The sequence below is a fragment of the Pan paniscus genome, chromosome 8, assembly GCF_029289425.2.
Source record: "Pan paniscus chromosome 8, NHGRI_mPanPan1-v2.0_pri, whole genome shotgun sequence".
Taxonomy (NCBI): domain Eukaryota; kingdom Metazoa; phylum Chordata; class Mammalia; order Primates; family Hominidae; genus Pan; species Pan paniscus.
Window position 1 is genome coordinate 70,931,350 of NC_073257.2, and position 20,446 is coordinate 70,951,795.

The window sequence follows — 20,446 nt, forward strand, 5'->3', positions numbered from 1 at the left end:
CTAATGCTATTTAGGAGGATGCAGCCCTTATGACTTAATCACCTTCCAAAGTCCCCACCTCTTAATACTGTCAGCATTGGGGGTAGGTTTCAACATAGGAATTTTGTGGGGATATAAACATTCAGACTATAGCACTTGTTCATCTTTTTTTTTTCCTGGTAAAATTAGACTTTTAAATTGTTTTTTCTGTTGTTTAATTGTCTTGCCCAAACTGTTCCTTCCTCGCCACCAATGCTTATTTACAAGTAATTGATGGATAATTTCTATATCAAACTAGAATGAAATGAATTGACCTTAAATACTAATAATGTGTTAATTTTTGAAGGACTATAGGAAAGTATGTATTAACATTAAGGCCATTGGATTTCCAAAATAAATTATCTAAAGACTAGGTCCTCAATATTAATAGCATGGAAATGTGTGTGTGTGTGTGTGCGCGCGCACACGCCCGCGTGCTTATGGGTATGTGTGTGTGCATGCATGTTTGCCCTGATATGAGAATTACTTACTGTATTATACAATAGTCATTGAATTTCTGAGTTTTCTTGGTGTAACAGAAAGATGATACAATAAGTTGTTTGGTTTTATTTCTATGTGTTGGGATTTGAATTCTAATTTTAGGGTAAAATTTCTGAATTTTTTCTAATCCATTATATTCAAGGGAAGGAGGACATATAAACTTCAGTATGTTATTTTGAATTGGCTCATATTCCATTTCTACTTTGTCTCCATTTCTAGAATGGGATCCATATGTAAAAGTATTTAATTTTTGGTATGGTTTACTTTCTCTTTAACACTCAGTTTAATTAACTGAGAACAAAATTCACCTTCTGTGCTGTGCAACTTCAGAGGTGCCAAAATAGCACCTTATATTAAAAAAATCTTGGAAATATTTTTGAGTGCTTTGAATAAAGTTTTTCCAGCAACATTGATTTATATTTTGTTCCTCAACTCATTATGCTACTTTACACCTGGGTTGTGTCTGCTATGGAAGGGCATCCTCCATCCTCCCTTTTCCAACTGGCCAACTCCTACTCATCCTCACACATCCATCCCAGGTGGCATGTCTTCCTGGAAAGCTTCACACACGCCTCCAGATGGAGCCTAACACTCTCTTTCTTGCACCAGCTCAGCACCTTATTCATGCTTACATTTGGGCACTTTTCATGCTTGTATTGCATCAGCCTAGACATTTGCCTTTTCTTTGGACTTTGAGCTCATGGACCTATGTCAAAGACCAGTATGTCTTATTCCTTTCCATGGGCGCAGTGCCTGCCAGAAAGTTGGAGTGATAAATTATGAGTTAAAGTTTACATTATCATTAGATTTAGGATAAATTTGAAGTTAATTCAACAGTTATTTAAGTTATTCTGTTATCTTTTGAATAACTTTTGAGAAAGTAAAAAATGGCCCTGGCAGCTGACAGGCCACAATGTTCCCAACTGAACATAAATACCTCTTGCAGAATATAAATAATCAGACAAGCCTACTTCTTGAGTATGTCTGAAACAAGACTGAGAAAGGACCCTCTCCAACTACAAAAGTAATTAAACATCTCTCTCTTATGACTGACATGAATGATTGCTGCTTCTTTACCGATGATGACTCCAACTCAGCTTTAATCCTCTGCTTTCTAGATTAAATTTGCCAAGATAATCAGTGAATTGTCCCTACCTCCTGACAGCTCCCAGTCCAAACCTGGCCTCTAGTTTCTTAAACCTTTCTTGGAATCACCCAAAACAAACTGAAATAGTATCCTAAGTATCCACCAGTTTCTTAAAATTCTCCAGTTACTTTGGTGTACTCTTTCTTGCTGTGGTAAGTGAATGAAAGCTCAATTTATTTACTGCAAGAGTGTTCCTGGTGGTCTTTGATTAGTGGGCACTAGAGTGAGTGTTGGAGTAATTTAAGAAAGAAACATTTATCTCAGTCTCTGCCCTTTGGATACTTAGAGTTTGCCTGGGGATTCTGGCCCTACTTGCTTTAAATAAACCTTTAAAGTGGCATTGTTTGCTGTCAAGACTAGAGTAGAGGAGAAGAGTGCAAGTCACAGCTAAGGAAAATATTCCTTAAGTATTGATAATTTCTAGTGTGGATCTCAAAGGGCTGGGGCATTCTGTGTGGGAAAGGCTGAGAGCTGGGGAGAATCATTATGTGTTACAGGAAGAGAGGAGACTATTTTTTGAAAGGGAAAGTATTTGAAGACTTGGTGGCCAATAAGGTTGGACAGGTAGAGGAGATCGGTGACAGCCGGTGACCTTGTGAGAACTCATCTACAGACAGTGAAAATCCCGGGGTTCGGGGTGGACACAGGAGATAATTAGTAGGAAGGGGTTAAAATACTGAAAGATGAGTATAGTAGGTCGTATTTGATGACAGGAGGATCAGAGAGTCTTTTTTGAAAGATGAGTCAGCAGGACATGGTAACTTGATAAGAGCAAGGAATTGGGTGGTGGGCTGCTGTAGCAGATGCTTTTGATATGGTCTTGGCCCACCTGTGAGTTCACCCACAGTGGACATCTCCCATGCATGCCAACAGCTTTCCATCTCAAGGGCCTGATCTGTGCTTCTCTACCGGAGCACATTGTCAGCCCTGTGGAAATTTACTCTTGCTGCAGAGCAGCCTCGAAGTATAACCTTTACTCAGTGAAGGGCTGGAGTCAGAAAACAAATGCCCATTTTCCCCTTCTCTTTGTGGGACAATTCTGAAGCACACTATTTATGTCTTTTCAGAACATCCTAGGGACATTGACCCCCAGCAGGAATGTGGCATACCACCCCCTTCCATGGTTTTTCTCTCTCCCCAGTCAGGCTTTCCTCACTTCCTAACTTATGCTCCCTGGGATCACCTCCCCAGTTCACTATGCCAGACTAACCCAAGTTCTTATCTCAAGGTGACTTTTGGGGGAACCCAAACTAAGATGGGTATCTTGGATAATTGGGTTAATTATTATGCCATGGAAAAATGGAATTGGGATTCTTTCCCAGGTTAATTAATGACTGCTGTCTAGTGAAAAAATGACTACAGTCATCTCAAGTGTATTTTATGTATCAGTGCAGGAATATGGCAAAATGCTTTAGAATTCGTGGCTTGTTTTGAGGAAAAAAAATATGCTCCAAACCATCTGCAAAAGTATTACAGTGATCTCAAGTGGAACATAGGCACTTGAAGCAGTTTCCAGGCACATTAGATTGTTGTCAACAAGAAGAAAAATATACGCCATGGGGAGGAGCAAGAAGAAAGAGAGGGTCTAGAAATCCATGATTTTAGCAAGTCAGGAAAAATAATTTTCAGCACGTAAGCAGGGCAGGATCCCTGAGCTCCTTCACCTGGAAGTCATCCAGGTGGTTTAAGATTCTCAGGCTATTGGCAACTATGATGTGGCTCCTGCCAGGTTAAGGAGCATTGATGATTGATCACAAGGGAAAGGACCCAGCCATATGATTATTTCTGTCAGCTTGTACTCCCCTGAAAGTCATGGTTAATGACTTGAGCCAAGTTAGGAAAAATATTTCCGTTACTAACAATATAGTTGTTAAGTATGCTCCATGGGGATTCTGAAATATTTACTTGACAGTAATGAGCTTTAGAATTTCATTCTTTTCCTATGATTCTTCATGATCACATTTGCATCCAGATCTTTGAACACTCAGCACTTGATGGAGTTTAATAGACTAATGGCAAGAAAATTGCTCATAAGTAAAGGAAGCAGTGAATCCATCCGGTTTCCATGAGCAGTCATACCTGAGTTCTTCAGCAATTGGAACAGATGCGTCACTGAAAAGATGCCTGCACTGGGGTGGTCCTATCCATTACAATCTCTTAGGAAATGAAGCCCTGGCTTTCCTTAGCCCTGTGATCTATTTTGAACTTATAGCGGAGAAGGAATCGTGTTTATTTATTTTTTTTCTCCTGTTGTCTATTATTTAGAGATTCTTAATTCTACTAAAATAAGTTGGGAGAACACATATTGTTTGTTTACTATTTAATAAATTTTGGAGAATCCATATAATCACTTTACAGTATTCTCATCAATCACATGAATTAAGTAATAAAATAATAAAACATTTGAATTCTTAGGAACATGTATTTTTTAATCAGAAAATATTCACCTCCGTGGTTAGAAAACCTCATATACAGGAAAATAAAATTAGGCCATGATCACGTTAGTTATCTCTGAGAGAGCACTTTTAGAAATAATAATCTAGAGGACAATGATCAGAAAAGGAAGAAGTAGCACCTAATACTTAAGGGTACCTACCTATGAAAGAAGATGGTAATAGATAGGGTAGTTTCTTGGTGCATCAGTGGGTTGAGGTGAAATAAGTTTATTTTATAGTTTTGTTTTTGTTTCCTTTAAGAATAAAGGAAGCTTATTTGAGTGAGCTTCTAGACTGAGGAAGTGTAGATTGACAATAGAGGAAATTAGAGGGTGGTGTTTAACCTGGAGCGACCCCTTGCAGGGGTAGATTTAAGGTAACAGGTGTTAAGGCTGTGGTTAACTAGTTTTGGGCTTGTTCACCTCACTTTGTGAATTCTTCCACTGACACTTTGCTCATTTTATTGAAATAACTGATTTCAATTTCTGGTTTCTAGTCTTCATTCAGTTCTGCTAGGTATGGTCTCAGACTTAATGATGAAAATTGTTGATTCTGCCAGACACATGCCCAATAAAATGCTTAGCTTTTAGCAGATCCTCAATAAATATTTATTAAAACTAATTTGAACATATTTTCCTGAGTTTGGGAAGAAGGGAGTGAGACAAATAAAAATTATAATATATTTGATGTAAACTGGAGAAAATTCAGTGTAAATTCCCTCTACTTTCCTCAGTCTGTTTGGAGATAAAGTCATCTCCTGGGAGAATAAGGGGATGGATTAGAGACTCGAAGACACTGGGGAGTGTTCAGAACAGCTGCTTATGGAAAATGCATAGAAAAAAATTAAAAACTTGCCAAGATGAACTGAATATCCAGCTGAGGCTGCATGGTATGAACTTGTTGAGTTTCTTAGGATAGTTCTATGCCTTTTTCTAGTTCTTTGGTCACTCAAAAGTGGAGAAAGCAGAGAGGGGTTATCTTTGGTGAGACGGGTATGGCAGAAAGCCTGAGGACTGGGGATTTTGGAGTGTTTGATAAAAAGATGAAATGTTCAGCTGAAGGTTGTGATGGCACAGAGAGAATTTCAAGCCAGCAGGAAAGCTAGAGAGGGCAGGGGCTGGAGTCATAATAAGCTAGAAAACTTATTATGTGTTCTCTAGCTTGTTGCCTGTGGGGTTGAGGACATTCAAGATTGTGTTGGTAGGAGGTTGTAGCCACAGAAGGAATGATAGCTTAAAAATCTTAAGAGGTTGAGTGGTCTGGATTGTGATAAAGTGCAATTTACAGCTGGGCTTATGGCTTGCTAATGTGTAATTACTCTCACAATTTGGCAATTCTCAGCATCTTTAGGAGTGTTGTCTAGCAAAATTAAATTAGATTCTTTAAACAAGCAAAAAGAAACTTGTTAATGAATTACAACCAAGTAAGATGGAAACAGTTAGTGTCAACATGATGAGTTTGTGAGATTCTATGTGACTTTAAGACTTTGAGCAGCCAAGCTAATGTTCAGTTCAAAGTAATTGAATTTCATGTATGGAAGAATGCCTTATGAAACAGCCGATCAGTGCTTTTGCTAGCCAGTTTTGAAATGTTACATGTCCAAACACCTCATAACTTATGCATGTTCTCCAGTGAGAATTACATCATAGGTTGAAAGAAAATAAATGCATCCATGATTCTTAGATGTTACATAATCTAAGCACTTAATAACTTCCTAGTTACATAATCTGTAGTTATTATATAATCTCATGGCTCTTTACAAAGGGGGAAATCAAGCTATTCTCAGAGAAATTCAATTGGATGATTGGATGAAAGAACTCTGTGTCTGTGTGTGTGTATATGTGTGTATGTGTGTGTGTGTGTGTGTGTGTGTAATTTTGCACATATACAAATACTTAAGTGCTGGTTAGAATTGATCTGACCCTCTCCCTGACTGCTTTTCCCAGTCCACTCCAATGAACAACTGGGTCACCTTTCAGCTCCAGAACATTAAAAGTTGTGACCTGTGCCATCCCAGGACTATGTACAGGATTTCTTGGAGTCATAAGGAATGTTCTTCATTCTTCCAGCCATTTCACTCTGTTCCTGGCTTTTGGCTCTGCCCCAGTAGTTATGCTTAACCCTACTTGCCCTGTCAGCAGCTCCTGAACCAGTTGCAGGTTCAGTTGGTGACTTCAAGATGGGGACACTGGCTTTCAGACTGGCAGTCACCAGAACACATCTGTCCAGAGCCCCGGTTGCCCTGGTCCTGTTGAAACAGGCGCTGCACCTTCAGGTCTCTATTTTCCTTGCACCTCCGATTACTCATCATGGTGGAGTCTGGGTAAGAAGGAAGTTGAAGAGATGAAAGCAGATAGAGTTCCTGAGGATCTCATTGCCAGTCGTGGCTGTCTGTTCCCTCCCTTGGCAGCCCAGTGTCTCATTTGAGGTTAGACACCTGTCTGGTGCAGATGTAAACTGATATACCTACCTCCCCATTTGCAGCAGGAATCTGGAGTCTCCTATGGCAATTTTGTGGGGGTTGATTTTGGGAGACTTTTATCTAGACATTTCTGCCTTGTTTAACGTGTGGCTTACTTTCCTGTTCTGTGCATGTTATTATGTATTACTGGCATAATAACATGCACAGAATGCATGTTATTTCCTTTTGGAGCACGTTGTTGCAAATATCGATCATGCAAGACATGTACATTTGTTGCAGACTCTTAAATGTGTAAGGATGCAGTGAGGTTTTACTTAGCCTGATCGTTCCATCTGTGACTTCCACTTCCTTGCCGTCCCTGCCCTACTACAATTCCCAACTGCAGACTCTGCCGAGATGTAATTCAGCAAACATTTTAAAATATCAGATTTTCTCTCTACCTCTGTCTTGACTGTGGTCCTCATTGTGCTTCTTTCAAGTATGGATCATCTAATCTCCATCCTTGTTTGTGAAGTTGTCCTGTCCTTCACATATTTTTAAGAGGGGAGAGGAGCAACACGGAACTGTATTTCACCGCTAGAGTGAACATACCATATCAGAAGGCAGAAATGTGTATTTTTGTAATTACACAGCATGTGTTTTTGTCTGTGGGTTTGCTTATTTTGCAAACAAATCCACATGGTTTACTTGCTAGTCTTCTTGAATTTTTCAGATGGTGAGCCTGTGGATCCTCATCTCATCCAAGATGACTTCCTGGCCACCTCAGGCCATGTTAAACAACCTGGAATGCTAGTATTACTACCAGCAGTGTCTGAGGGAGACATCCCATAGGCTGATGGTTTTCTAGAATCATGTTTTCAGGGAAAAGGGAATAATTTTTTTTATGATGAAGTAAGTTCTTAAAAAATTGCCTTATTCTTTTGGTTAATGTTTCTTAACAGCTTTGTGGGGAATGGTTGCACACTTTATAAAGTTTCCTTTACAATTGGGGAACTTGGAGACCAACTTTAATGTTGATTGTTAAGGCTATTTCACTTATAAAATTTAGCTAGCTATTAAAAAATTTCTCTGCTGTATTTCTTATATCCACAAGGGATTAGAATCTATTGCTTTTGCAATGTAATTTTAATTAGACTGCAAATTCAATCATCTGACTAACTCTTCCCTTGTCATTTAAAATTGTTTGCAAGCTTGAATGGGAAAAGTTAAAAATGAGACCAGATAAGCATGTGCATTTTCATTCAGATAAGACTACCCACAATGGATTTAATCATTTAACCAGTTTTAATAATAATAATAGTGAAAATTACATAATTTATTGAACACTCACCTAGTCAGCTGTTGGATTTTACATGTCTTATAATTTATCTCATTCTTCTGAATAGCTATTCAATGAGATGAGCATCGCATCTCAAAGTCGAGAACAGGCTTAGAGAAGTTAAAGGAACTTCATATGTTTCCATTAACTTGTAGGTTCTTTGGCTGGGATTTGCACCTACAGTTCATCCATCTGGGCAACCCATCATCTTCACAGTGCTTAGAGCTTCTAGAATAGGACCCTGGCACTGCCGTTGTATACTCAAGTATCACATGTATATTTTTAAGCACTTTAATTGTTAAGTCTTTCTGATTTCAACAGGTAATGTTGCTATTATATGTCATGCACAAATAGGAGACAGCTGTTAGGCCTCCATCCATCCTGTGTCTGTTACTTACATACTGAAAAGAAATCAGCTGGTTGTGTTTTATTTGGGAGTGACTGGAATTGATCTCTGCCCATTTTTATGTGTGATCATCTTAAAAATATATCTGTTACTATGGAATGTTCTGCAGTCGCTTCTTAAGGTTGAATACACAGTTGATGGGAAATATCTTTTAATCTACGTACAAAGGAGGAAGTTTACCACAGTGAAATTCAGACGTATAGACTGTTGTTATGCAAAATGGAACTTTTTCCTCCTAGAATTTGGCAGACTTTTGAGTCCAGGAGGAGGAGGGGTATATAGGTGGATGGAAGATTGAGGAAACATGAAGTTGCTTTAGAAATGTAAGGAGTTGATTAAAAAGTAAGCATAGATGCTTATTTTACAGAGCTTTGTAACTTTGTCTCACTAATGTTAACATTGGCCTTTAAAAAATGATAGAATTTAGTGTTGCTCTTTTCTTTACAAAGAAAACTATACCATAGAAAATGGAATTTTCTAGGGGACAGTAAGAAAATAATATATATATTATTTAAATTCTTTATTTTATTCATTTAATTCTCTTTGAGAAAACTTAGTGCATATGTATCCAAAGTCTCTAACCAGATTGTTAAGTTAAAAAATGGTTTTCAGGCTGCGCACAATGGCTCATGCCTATAGTCCCAGTACTTTGGGAGGCTGAGGTGGGCAGATCACTTGAGCCCAGGAGTTCGAGACCAGCCTGTGTACCATGATGCAACCCCATTTCTACTAAAAATATAGAAATTAGCAGAGTGTGGTAGTGTGTGCCTGCAGTCCCAGCTACTTGGGAGGCTGAGGCAGGGGAATCACTTAAGCTCGGGAGGCTGAGGCTACAGTGAGCCAAGATCATGCCACTGTTCTCCAGCCTGGGTAACAGAGCAAGATGCTGTCTCAACAACAAAAAAAAGGTGGGGTGGGGTGGGGGCGGTTCATACTTAAGAATTACAAAAGGATTCCTGGCAAAGTTGTACTAAAAAATAGATTTCTTTTTGTATTGAAAATATAATCTTTAGAAACTGGATTTATATTCCTTTAGCAGCAAACCTGATTAATGTCAGTTAATAGCTTCTTCTTAATCAAGTACAGACATACCTTGGAGACACTGCAGGTTTGGTTCCAGACTACCTCAATAAAGCAAATACCTCATTAAAGTGAGTCACACACATTTTTAGTTTACCAATGCATATAAAAGATATGTTTACATTACATGGTAGTTGATTAAGTGTGCAATAGCATTGTGTCTTTAAAAAATGTACATACTTTAATTTAAAAAAACTTTTTTGCTAAAAAATGCTAGTGATCGTCTGAGCTTTCAGTGAGTCTTAATCTTTTTGCTGGTGGAGGGTCTTACCTCAGTGTTGATGGCTACTGATTGATCAGGATGATGGTTGCTGAAGGTTAGGATGGCTGTGGCAATTTCTTATGAAAGTCAACAATGAAGTTTGCCCCATCAGTGGACTCTTCCTTCCATGAAAGATTTCTCTGTAGCATGTGATGCTGTCTAATAGCATTTTATTCAGAATAGAACTTCTTTTACAATTGTCATCAATCCTCTGAAACTCTGCCACTGCTTTATCAACTAAGTTTATATAGTATTATACATTTTTGGTTTTCATTTCAACAATCTTTGTAGCATCTTTATCAGAAGACAAAGAACCCATGTTCTTTGCTTATCCATTAGAAGCAATGTCTCATCCACTCAAGTTTTATCCTGAGATTGCAGAAATTCATTTATATCTTTAGGCTTAACTTCTTAACTTCTAATTACAGTTCTCTTGCTGTTTTCACCACCACTGCAGCTACTCTCTTTACTGAAGTCTTGAACCCCCTCAAAGTCATCCATGAGAGTTGAAATCAACTTCTTCCAAACTTCCATTATAATTGCTATTTTGACCTCCTCCTATGAATCATGAATGATACATAGAATAATACATCCTTTCCAGAGGTTTTCAATTTACTTTGCTGCAATCCATCAGAGGAATAACTGTGTCAGCTATAGCCTTACAAAATGTATTTCTTAAATAATAATAATAATAATACTTGAAAGTCATAATTACTCCTCTATCCATGGGGTACAGAATGAATATTGTGTTAGCAGGCATAAAAACATTAATCTTTTTGTACATCTTCATCAGACCTCTTTTGTGACCAGGTGCATTGTCAATGAGCAGTAATATTTTGTTTTTTATTTTAATATTAAAAAAAGGAATCTTTTTTTTCTGAGCAGTGAGTCTCAACAGTGGGCTTAAAATATTCAGCAAATCATACTGTAAACACATGTGCTGTCATCCAGACTTTGTTACATTTATAGAGAACAGGCAGAGTAGATTTAGCATAATTCTTGAGGATTCTGGGATTTTGGGAATGGTAAATGATCATTGGCTTCGACTTGTAGTCACCAGCTGCATTATCCCCTGTCAAGAGCATCAGTCTGTCTTTGAAAGCTTTGAAGGCAGGCACTGACTTCTCCTTTCTAGCTAGGAAAGTTCTAGATGACACCTTTTTTTCCAACAGAAGGCTGTTTTGTCTACATTGAAAATTTGTTGTTCAGTGTAGTCACCTTCATCAATTTTCATAGCTAGATCTTCTGGATAACTTGCTACAGCTTCTACATCAGCACTTGCTGCTTCACCTTGCATTTTAAAATTATGGAGATGGCATCTTTTCTTAAACTTTATGAACCTGTCAGTCTTAGCCTCCAACTTTTCTTCTTTAGCTTCCTTACCTCTCTCAGCCTTTAGAAAATTGAAGAGAGTTAGGGCTTTGCTCTGGATTAGGCTTTGTTGTGGCTTCTTACATTTTCTATTCAGATCACTAAAACTTTCTTCATATCAGCAATAAGGCTTGTGTTTGTTCTCACACAGCTTTAAAGAAATACCTGAGACTGGGTAATTTATAAAGAAAAGAGGTTTAATTGGCTCATGATTCCACAGGTTTTACAGAAAGTATGGTGGCGTCTCCTTCTGGGGAGGCCTCAGGGAGCTTTTACTCATGGTGAAGGCCAAGTGGTAGCAGCCATCTTACATGACAGAAGCAGGATGAAGAGAGTGAAAGAGGCAGAGGTGCTACACACTTTTAAACAACCACATCTCGCAAGAACTCACTCACTATTGTGACGACAGTACCAAGGGGGACGCTGTTAAATCATCCATGAAGAATCCACCCAATGGTCCAGTTGCCTCCCACCAGGCCCCACCTCCAACATTGGAGATTACAATTCAACATGAGGTTTTGTGAGGACACAGATTTAAACCATATCTTTCTCCCCTGACCCCACAGATCTCATATCCTTCTCACATTGCAAAGTGCAATCATGCCTTCCCAACAGTCCCCCAAGTCTTAACTCATTCAGTATTAACTCAGATGTCCAAAGTCTCAGGTCTCATTTGAGACAAGGCAAGTCCCTTCTGCCCATGAGCCTGTAAAATCAAAAACAAGTTAGTTACTTCCAAGATACAATGAAGGTATAGGCATTAGGTAAAATACTCCAGTTCCAAAAGGTAGAAAACAGCAAAAAAGGGGGTTACAGGCACTATGCAAGTCAGAAACCCAGCAAGACAGTCATTAAATCTTAAAGCTCCAAACAAAATAATCTCCTTTGACTTCATGTCCCACATCCAGGGCACACTGGCATGAGAGGTGGGCTCCCAAGGTCTTGGGGAGCTCTACTCCTGTGGCCTTATGGGGTTTAGCCCCTGTGGCTACTGTCATGGGCTGGCATTGAGTGCCTGTGGCTTTTCCAGTGCAGGGTGCAAGTTGCCAGTGGTTTACCCTTCCAAGGTTTGGAGGACAGTGGCCTTCTACTCACAGCTCCACTAGACAGTGCCCCAGTTGGGACTCTGTGTGGGAGCCCCAACCCCACATTTCTCCTCCACACTACCCTATTAGAGGTTCTCAGTGAGGGCTCTGCCCCTGTAGCAGGCTTCTGCTTGGACATCTAGGCTTTTTCATATATCTTCTAAAATCTAGGCAGAGGCTCCCAAGCTTCAGTCTTTCTTTCTGTGTCCCTGTGATCTTAATACAGTGTGGAAACCACCAATGCTTCTAGCCTGCACCTTCTGAAGCAGAGTCCTGAGAGGTACCTTTGCTCTTTTGAGTCAGGGCTGCAGCTGGGGCAACAGGGATACTGGGAGCAGTGTTCTAAGGCTGTGCGGGGTTGCAGGGCCCTTGGCCTGGCCCAGGAAACCATTCAGCCCTCCTAGGCCTCCCTGCCTATGATGGGAGATTATGCAAATTCCTGCAGCCTGCTTGAATTCCTCCTTTGAAAATGGGCTTTTCTTTTCTAACGCATAAGCAGGCTGCAAATTTTTCCAAACTTTTATGTTGTGCTTCCCTTTTAAATAAGAGTACCAGTTTCAGATAACCCCTTTGCTCATGCATATGAGCATATGTTATTAGAAGCAGTCAGGCTATATACTTGAATGTTTTGCTGCTTAGAAATTTTTTTTACCAGATACTCTAAATCATCTCTCACAAGTTCAAAGTTCCACAGATCCCTAGAGCAGGAGAACAACCAGGCAAGCTTTTTGCTAAAGCATAACAAAAGTGACTACTGGAGTTCCCAAAAAGTTCCTCATCTCCGTCTGAGACCTCCTCAGCCCGGACTTCACTGTCTATGTCACTACCAGCGTTTTAGTTACAAACCACTCAATAAGTCTCTAGGAAGTTCCAAACTTCCCTTCATCTTCCCCCTCATCGTCCTGTCTTCTTCTGAGCCCCCATACTCTTTGAACCTCTTCCTATTACCCAGTTCCAACGTTGCTTCCACATTTTCAGGTATCTTTGTAGTAATACCCCACTCCTGGTAGCAGTTTTCTGTATTAGTCTGTTCTTGCACTGTTATAATAAAAAATACATGAAACTGAGTAATTATTAAAGAAAAGAGGCTTAATTGTCTTGTGGTTGACAGGCTGTGTAGGAAGCTTGGCAGCATCTGCCTCTGGGGAGGCCTCAGGAAGCTTGTACTCATGGCGGAAGGCAAAGTGGAAGCAGGTGTCTTACATGGGAGGAGCAGGACAAGGGGGGAGAGAGAGAGAGAGAGAGAGAGAGAGAGAGAGGGAGGGAGGGGGGGAGAGATGCTACACACTTTTAAACAACCAGATCTCTCAAAAACTCACTCATTGTTGTCATGACAGTACCAAGAGGGATGGTGTTAAACCATTCATGAAGGATCCACCTGAATGATTCAATCACCTCCCACCAGGCCTTACCTCCAACATTGGAGATTACAATTCAAAATGAGATTTTGTGGGAACACAGATCCAAATCATATCAAGGCTATTTCTCTTTCTTATCATTTGTGTGTTCACTGGAGTGGCACTTTTCATTTCCTTCAAGAACTTTTCATTTGCATTCATAACTTGGCCAACTGTTCGGTTTAAGAGGCTTAGCTTTTGGCCTGTTTTGGCTTTCAACATGCCTTGTTTACTAAGCTTAATCATTTCTAGCTTTTCATTTAATGTGAGAGGTGTGTGAATCTTCCTTCTGCTTGAACATTTAGAAGCCATTGTAGGGTTATGAATTGTCCTAATTTTAGTATTGTTCTTTCTTAGGGAATAAGGAGGCCCAAGGTGGCGGGTGGGGATGGGGAGAGAGTGAGAGAGAGAAAGAAAGAAAGAAAGGCAGAAAGAAGGAGAAGAGAGGAAAGAGAGAGAGGAGAAGAGGAGAGAGAGAAAGAAGAGGAAGAGGTGTGTGTGTGTGTGTGTGTGTGTGTGTGTGTGTGTGTGTATGTATATATATACTGGTCAGTGGAGCAGTCAGAACACACACATCATTTGTCAGTTAAATTTGCCTTCTCAGCCAGACACATTGGCTCACACCTGTAATCCCAGAACTCTGGGAGGCTGAGGCAGGAGGATTCTTTGAGCCCAGGAGTTTGAGACCAGCCTGGGCAACATGGTGAAACCCTGTCTCTACAAAAAATATGAAAATTAGCCGTGTGTAGTGCTGCACATCTGTAGTCCCAACTACTTGGGAGCCTGAGGTGGGAAGATTGCTTGAGCCCAGGAGGTCGAGGCTGCAGTGAGCTGTATTTTGCACCACTGCATTCCAGCCTGTGCAACAGAGTGAGACCTTGCCTCACACACACACACAAAATTGCTGTCTTATGTGGTTTGGTTTGTGATGCTCCGAAACAATTTACAATAGTAACATCTCCTGATCACAGATCACCATAACAAATATAATAATAATGGAAAAGTTTGAAATATTGCAGGAATTACCAAAACATGACACAGAAACACAAAGTGAGCACATTGGTTTTGGAAAAATGGCACTGACAGACTTGCTTGATGCACGATTTCCACAAACCTTAAATTTGTTTAAAAAAAAAAAAAAGCCCCCAAACAAAAAATACAGTATCTATAAAGCATAATAAAGCAAAGCACAATAAAATGAGGTATGCTTGTAATATTTAACACTGTTACTGTGTAGGGAGATTAAGCATGATTGTAGCTAATAAAACATGATTTTGTAAACACCTGTAACTCTAATTTCCATGAATCTCTAAAAATAGAACTTTGTGAAACAATCACTAGCCCTTGAGGCAATACCTAGTGCATAGTAGGTGTTCAAAACTTTTTGTGAGTGAGTGAATGAATAATGAATGGAAGCGTTTGTGATTATGTGAGCTTTAACATGTCCTTTCACTGCCAGTGCAATTTCTTGTGATTCTAATCTGTAAAAAAAGTATTCCTCTCTTACTATTCCCTGTTGCCTTACTTGGGTATACTTAGCTTTATGCTCAGAGAACACACTTGCTTAAAACTAGAGGAATAATCACAGGTACAATGTCCCCAATACATTTCTGTGGAAATTTTTGTAATCTGGGTTGCGTTGGTAGTAACCAAGTCTCATCTAGGGTAGCTACAGCACCTCAGATACTCTCCTTCACCAGTGCCATCTGCTCAAGCCTGTTTCTATGGTTTGCTGTTGATGCAGCTGTTGGAGCTACTCTCTTGGTCACTTGCTTACCCGGCTTCTGAGATTCCTCTAAAAATCAATCACATGGCTAATTGGCTGCTGCTGTTGATCAGGGCCAGTTGGACTAGCATCATAAATGCATTGCTGGTTGGCATTGATAATCTTGGAAGTGGTTTTCTTTCTGATATAAGTCTCTTTCACTCTAGTATAGGATAGTAGTTAGGAGCATGGTGTCTTGATGCAGAACTATGAATGTTGTCCTGGGTCAGCCAGTTACTAGTTGTAATTTGAAATTATGGGCAACTTATTGTACCTCACTGTAAACATCTCAGATTTCTAATCTGTTAAATGGAAAGACAAGTAGTAGCCACCTCTTAAGGGATTTGTATTGATCTCTGCCCTAGGTAGTGTAACATACACTTCCATCTGTGGGAAAAGTCTGTGACTGTTGTCACTAACCTGCACAGGGATCTGGGCAAAAATGAGGAAGACTTTAACACAAAGCTGGGACTGTGTTTAAGTATTCATCTGCCACCCTGCCTCTGATTATCTTCACCTAGTGGAGGGTGAGCACCCCCTCTCTGTGACTTGCCGACTTGGCAAGGATTTTAGGTCACTGTTTCTACCCAGATGCCAGTATCCAATTAAACTCTTGAGAGTCTGTGATCATTATGATAAAAATGTTCATTCTGGAAAAGTTTGAAAATGCTTTCTCGTTAGAATGAGATTTTTGGCATGTTTTAATTGTGGTCTTTGGCTATAAATTCCTGAAATGCTGACATAGTTGAATTTATTTTTGCTTTAAACAAAATTGTTAACATTTCCAAGTGTCCATATGGGCTCGATAAATACTTTGCCTCTGCTTACTGCGTATGTGAACCGAGTGAAGAGGAGCCATCGTGATGTGGGGAATCTTGAACATTTTTCTTCATTTAGCTTGATGGGGAAGTGAATTGGAAATACTTCTTTGTCAACATAATTTTGGGGTTTTGAAATTGTGTTTGGGTTTTCAGGAAATTGGTGGTAATCTTGTATTAGCTGAAAAAAAGTGAATTTTAAAATTCTCAGTGAAGAAGCAAATGATTTATTTTTCCTAGAAGAAGCTGCTTTTTTCAAGGGAATTTGCTGCCAAGCTGTCTGCAGTGGCTTCAGACATTACTTGACCTTTTGGCATATCAAGAAATTGTGGTTTTTTGGTCTAAATATTAAATACCTATTTTAGGAAGGCTGGGTACTCTATGGTATATAGTGCAAGAGCAGTAGAAAGAGTCAGCCTTGTGCATTTCCACATCTGCAAGCAGATTTGGTTTCTGTACTGTCCATCAAGCAGATCTTACAGAATGAATTTTCATCCCCTCACTAGTTGCCATGCAAATTCTATTAATAGTTCTCCAAGAAATAAATCACAGTGAACCTTCTGACAAAGGTAGACGGTGAAAAATAGTACAAGGATATAGTACATCCACCCTTAACCAGAAGCAAATTGTGTTTTCCCTTTTTATACTACAAAAAGAGAAAACAATTTACAAAAACAGTTTCTTCCACACATGTGTTATCTATGATGTGATAGACTGTTCTTTTCATAGCCCTTTTCTGTTTTGGTGACTGCAACAGGGTATTATTTGGAACATGTAGTCTTCTGTTTGGACACCATACTCGGGCTGTTTTTCTTCTTGCAGCCTGTGCTGCTGGAAATATTCCCCCTGTCTCATAGCCATCATAAGTAAAGGACACCTTCCACTGTGACATGCTGCATCCTGTTAAAGCCCTTCAATGCCAGCCAAATGTTACACCGTGCCTTCCAGGATATTTTTAATTAAACCCTTATATATGCATTTATAACCATCTGATGAGGGGGTTAATATTACTTGTGCTTCACAAATGTGTTAATTGAGAAAGGAAAAAGAATACAAAATAAACATTTTTAAGTGCCTTCCCTATTGTAGTCACTGGGCTAAGTTCACAGCCACCTTGCCAGGCAGAAGTTAACATCCCCATTTATGATTGGGAACTGAAACTTGAGGCACTTTTGGGAAACTCTTCAACTGGTTATTCGATCATGTGAAACTGAGGCCCATGTGCAACATCAGCTGCCTCCCTGAGTTTCACAGTGAAATGTGAAGTATTTAAGATCCTCAGTGAATATTGTTGAATGTGAAAGATATTTACTAAATTGTAATCAGTTTCCCAAACTATGTTCTTTATACTACAAGGTAACTGGATTAAAATAGACTTTCCATAGGTACCTCACTCTTAGCTTGACCCCAAATAAACTTGGGATCTCCTCCTAAAATTGTCCCCACTTCAGTGTTCCCATCTCACATGCTCCAGCCAGAATTCCAGGAGTTTCCCTTGAGCCCCATTTCCCCTTCTCTTTCCATGTTTTATCAGGCACAAAAGTATCACGATTACCTACGAAGCATCACTGCCAATTGCAGGGGTGCCTGAGAGAGCAGCAGGACAGAGCCCAGTGCAGCCCCACAATTCAAACCTGACACCTGTGGAAGGAGATGTGTGTATTGGGGCAGGGGATGAAATGGAGCAAGATGGAGACAGGAGAGCTTCAGACTGTGATGCAGATCAGTTCTATGTGGTCAATAAGTAAATCTGCATATTACCATTATATTACAATACACTAGCCACTGGAGATGCAGTGGGATACACCACCTTATGTAATGATAATAAGGGACACCCAACAAATAGCTGATGACTCACTAAAATGAGCAGTACAAATTTTATTTTGTTTATCAAATGTTTCTTCTCTCAGAAAAAACAACATAATATGTAGAATTTTGTGATTAAATTTGATGCTTGTTTTAATTACTACCACATTTAATATAGTGTGCTGTTTTTTCTTGCACTTCGTCTTTTTGTGAAAAATCAAGTACCAAATATCTAAGGTGAGTCATCAGAGGTAAAAAGATTGGTCCTTCTGGAGTACTTGTGACCGACTCATTTCATGAGATTTAAGAAACCCTGTAATGCCATCTTTCCATTGGATATCTCCATGATTTATTGATATGTTTTTAGAAAATGTAAACAAGTAAACAGATTTTAAAGTTATCCCCACTCTTATTGAAGAAAGTTTGTGTATAAAAATACATATGTATTTAAAAGTAGTTAAAGTCATTGTATGTTATCAAATTCTTGTATTACCAGAAGACTTACTAAAGAACAGTACTCTTTGTGATTACCTAATACTGGATGGAGAGGTGAGCTGAGTAGTGCTAGGGGAATCTAAATCTAAATTATTTGTCGTATTCAGCCAGGATGAGAAACGTTGATTTGATTGAACAAATAAAGAAAATAGAACTAATTTTATTTTATTTTATTTTATTTTATTTTATTTTATTTTTTTTGTCTGGGGCATAGAAATTTTATTTTCACAAAAGTATGCTTTATTACACTGGAATATTTAAAAATGAAATACTATATGTGTCAACATTTGAAAAATAATTATTTTTTTTGAGACAGTCATTTAATATCACCTTTATTTTGTACTTTCTGTGATTTTTTAAAATTATACTTTAAGTTTTAGGGTACATGTGTACAACGTGCAGGTTTGTTACATATATATACACATGTGCCATGTTGGTGTGCTGCACCCATTAACTCGTCATTTAACATTAGGTATATCTCCCAATGATATCCCTCTCCCTTCCCCCCACCGCACAACAGTCCCTGGTGTGTGATATTCCCCTTCCTGTGTCCATGTGTTCTCATTGTTCAATCCCCACCTATGAGTGAGAACATGCGGTGTTTGGTTTTTTGTCCTTGCGATAGTTTGCTGAGAATGATGGTTTCCAGCTACATCCATGTCCCTGCAAAGCACATGAACTCATCCTTCTTTATGGCTGCATAGTATTCCATGGTGTATATGTGCAACATTTTCTTAATTCAGTCTATCATTGATGGACATTTGGGTTGGTTCCAAGTCTTTGCTATTGTGAATAGTGCCACAATAAACATATGTGTGCATGTGTCTTTATAGCAGCATGATTTATATTCCTTTGGGTATATACCCAGTAATGGGATGGCTGGGTCAAATGGTATTTCTAGTTCTAGATCCCTGAGGAATCGCCACACTGTCTTCCACAATGGTCGAACTAGTTTACAGTCCCACCAACGGTGCTATTTCTCCACATCCTCCCCAGCACCTGTTGTTTCCTGACTTTTTAATGATCACCATTCTAACTGGTGTGAGATGGTATCTCATTGTGGTTTTGATTTGCATTTCTCTGATGGCCAGTGATGATGAGCATTTTTTCATGTGTCTTTTGGCTGCATAAATGTCTTCTTTTGAGAAGTGTCTGTTCATATCCTTCGCCCACTTGTTGATGGGGTTGTTTGATTTTTTCTTGTAAATTTGTTTGAGTTCATTGTAGATTCTGGATATTAGCCCTTTTCAGATGAGTAGGTTGCGAAAATGTTATCCCATTCTGTAGGTTGCCTGTTCACTCTGATGGTAGTTTCTTTTGCTGTGCAGAAGCTCTTTAGTTTAATTAGATCCCATTTGTCAATTTTGGCTTTTGTTGCCATTGCTTTTGGTGTTTTAGACATGAAGTCCTTGACCATGCCTATGTCCTGAATGGTATTGGCTAGGTTTTCTTCTAGGGTTTTTATGGTTTTAGGTCTAACATTTAAGTCTTTAATCCATCTTGAATTAATTTTTGTATAAGGTGTAAGGAAGGGATCCAGTTTCAGCTTTCTCCATAAGGCTAGCCAGTTTTCCCAGCATCATTTATTAAATAGGGAACCTTTCCCCATTTCTTGTTTTTGTCAGATTTGTCAAAGATCAGATAGTTGTAGATATGCGGCATTGTTTCTGAGGGCTCTGTTCTGTTCCATTGGTCTATATCTCTGTTTTGGTACCAGTACCATGCTGTTTTGGTTACTGTAGCCTTGTAGTATAGTTTGAAGCCAGGTAGCGTGATGCCTCCAGCTTTGTTCTTCTGACTTAGGATTGACTTGGCAATGCAGGCTCTTTTTTGGTTCCATATGATCTTTAAAGTAGTTTTTTCCAATTCTGTGAAGAAAGTCATTGGTAGCTTGATGGGGATGGCATTGAATCTATAAATTACCTTGGGCAGTATGGCCATTTTCATGATATTGATTCTTCCTACCCATGAGCATGGAATGTTCTTCCATTTGTTTGTATCCTCTTTGATTTCATTGAGCAGTGGTTTGTAGTTCTCCTTGAAGAGGTCCTTCACATCTCTTGTAAGTTGGATTCCTAGGTATTTTATTCTCTTTGAAGCAATTGTGAATGGGAGTTCAA

The 20,446-nt window shown here is 39.2% G+C and overlaps 1 protein-coding gene and 1 pseudogene across 5 annotated transcripts in view; both read left to right on the plus strand.

Annotated features, from left to right (window-relative positions):
- The window catches only part of LOC134731101 (protein FAM133B-like), a 34,543-nt pseudogene extending 16,068 nt beyond the window's left edge, over nt 1-18,475 (plus strand).
- Nucleotides 1-20,446, plus strand: part of BICC1 (BicC family RNA binding protein 1) — a 325,432-nt gene that overhangs the window by 212,556 nt on the left and 92,430 nt on the right. The window lies entirely within an intron of this gene.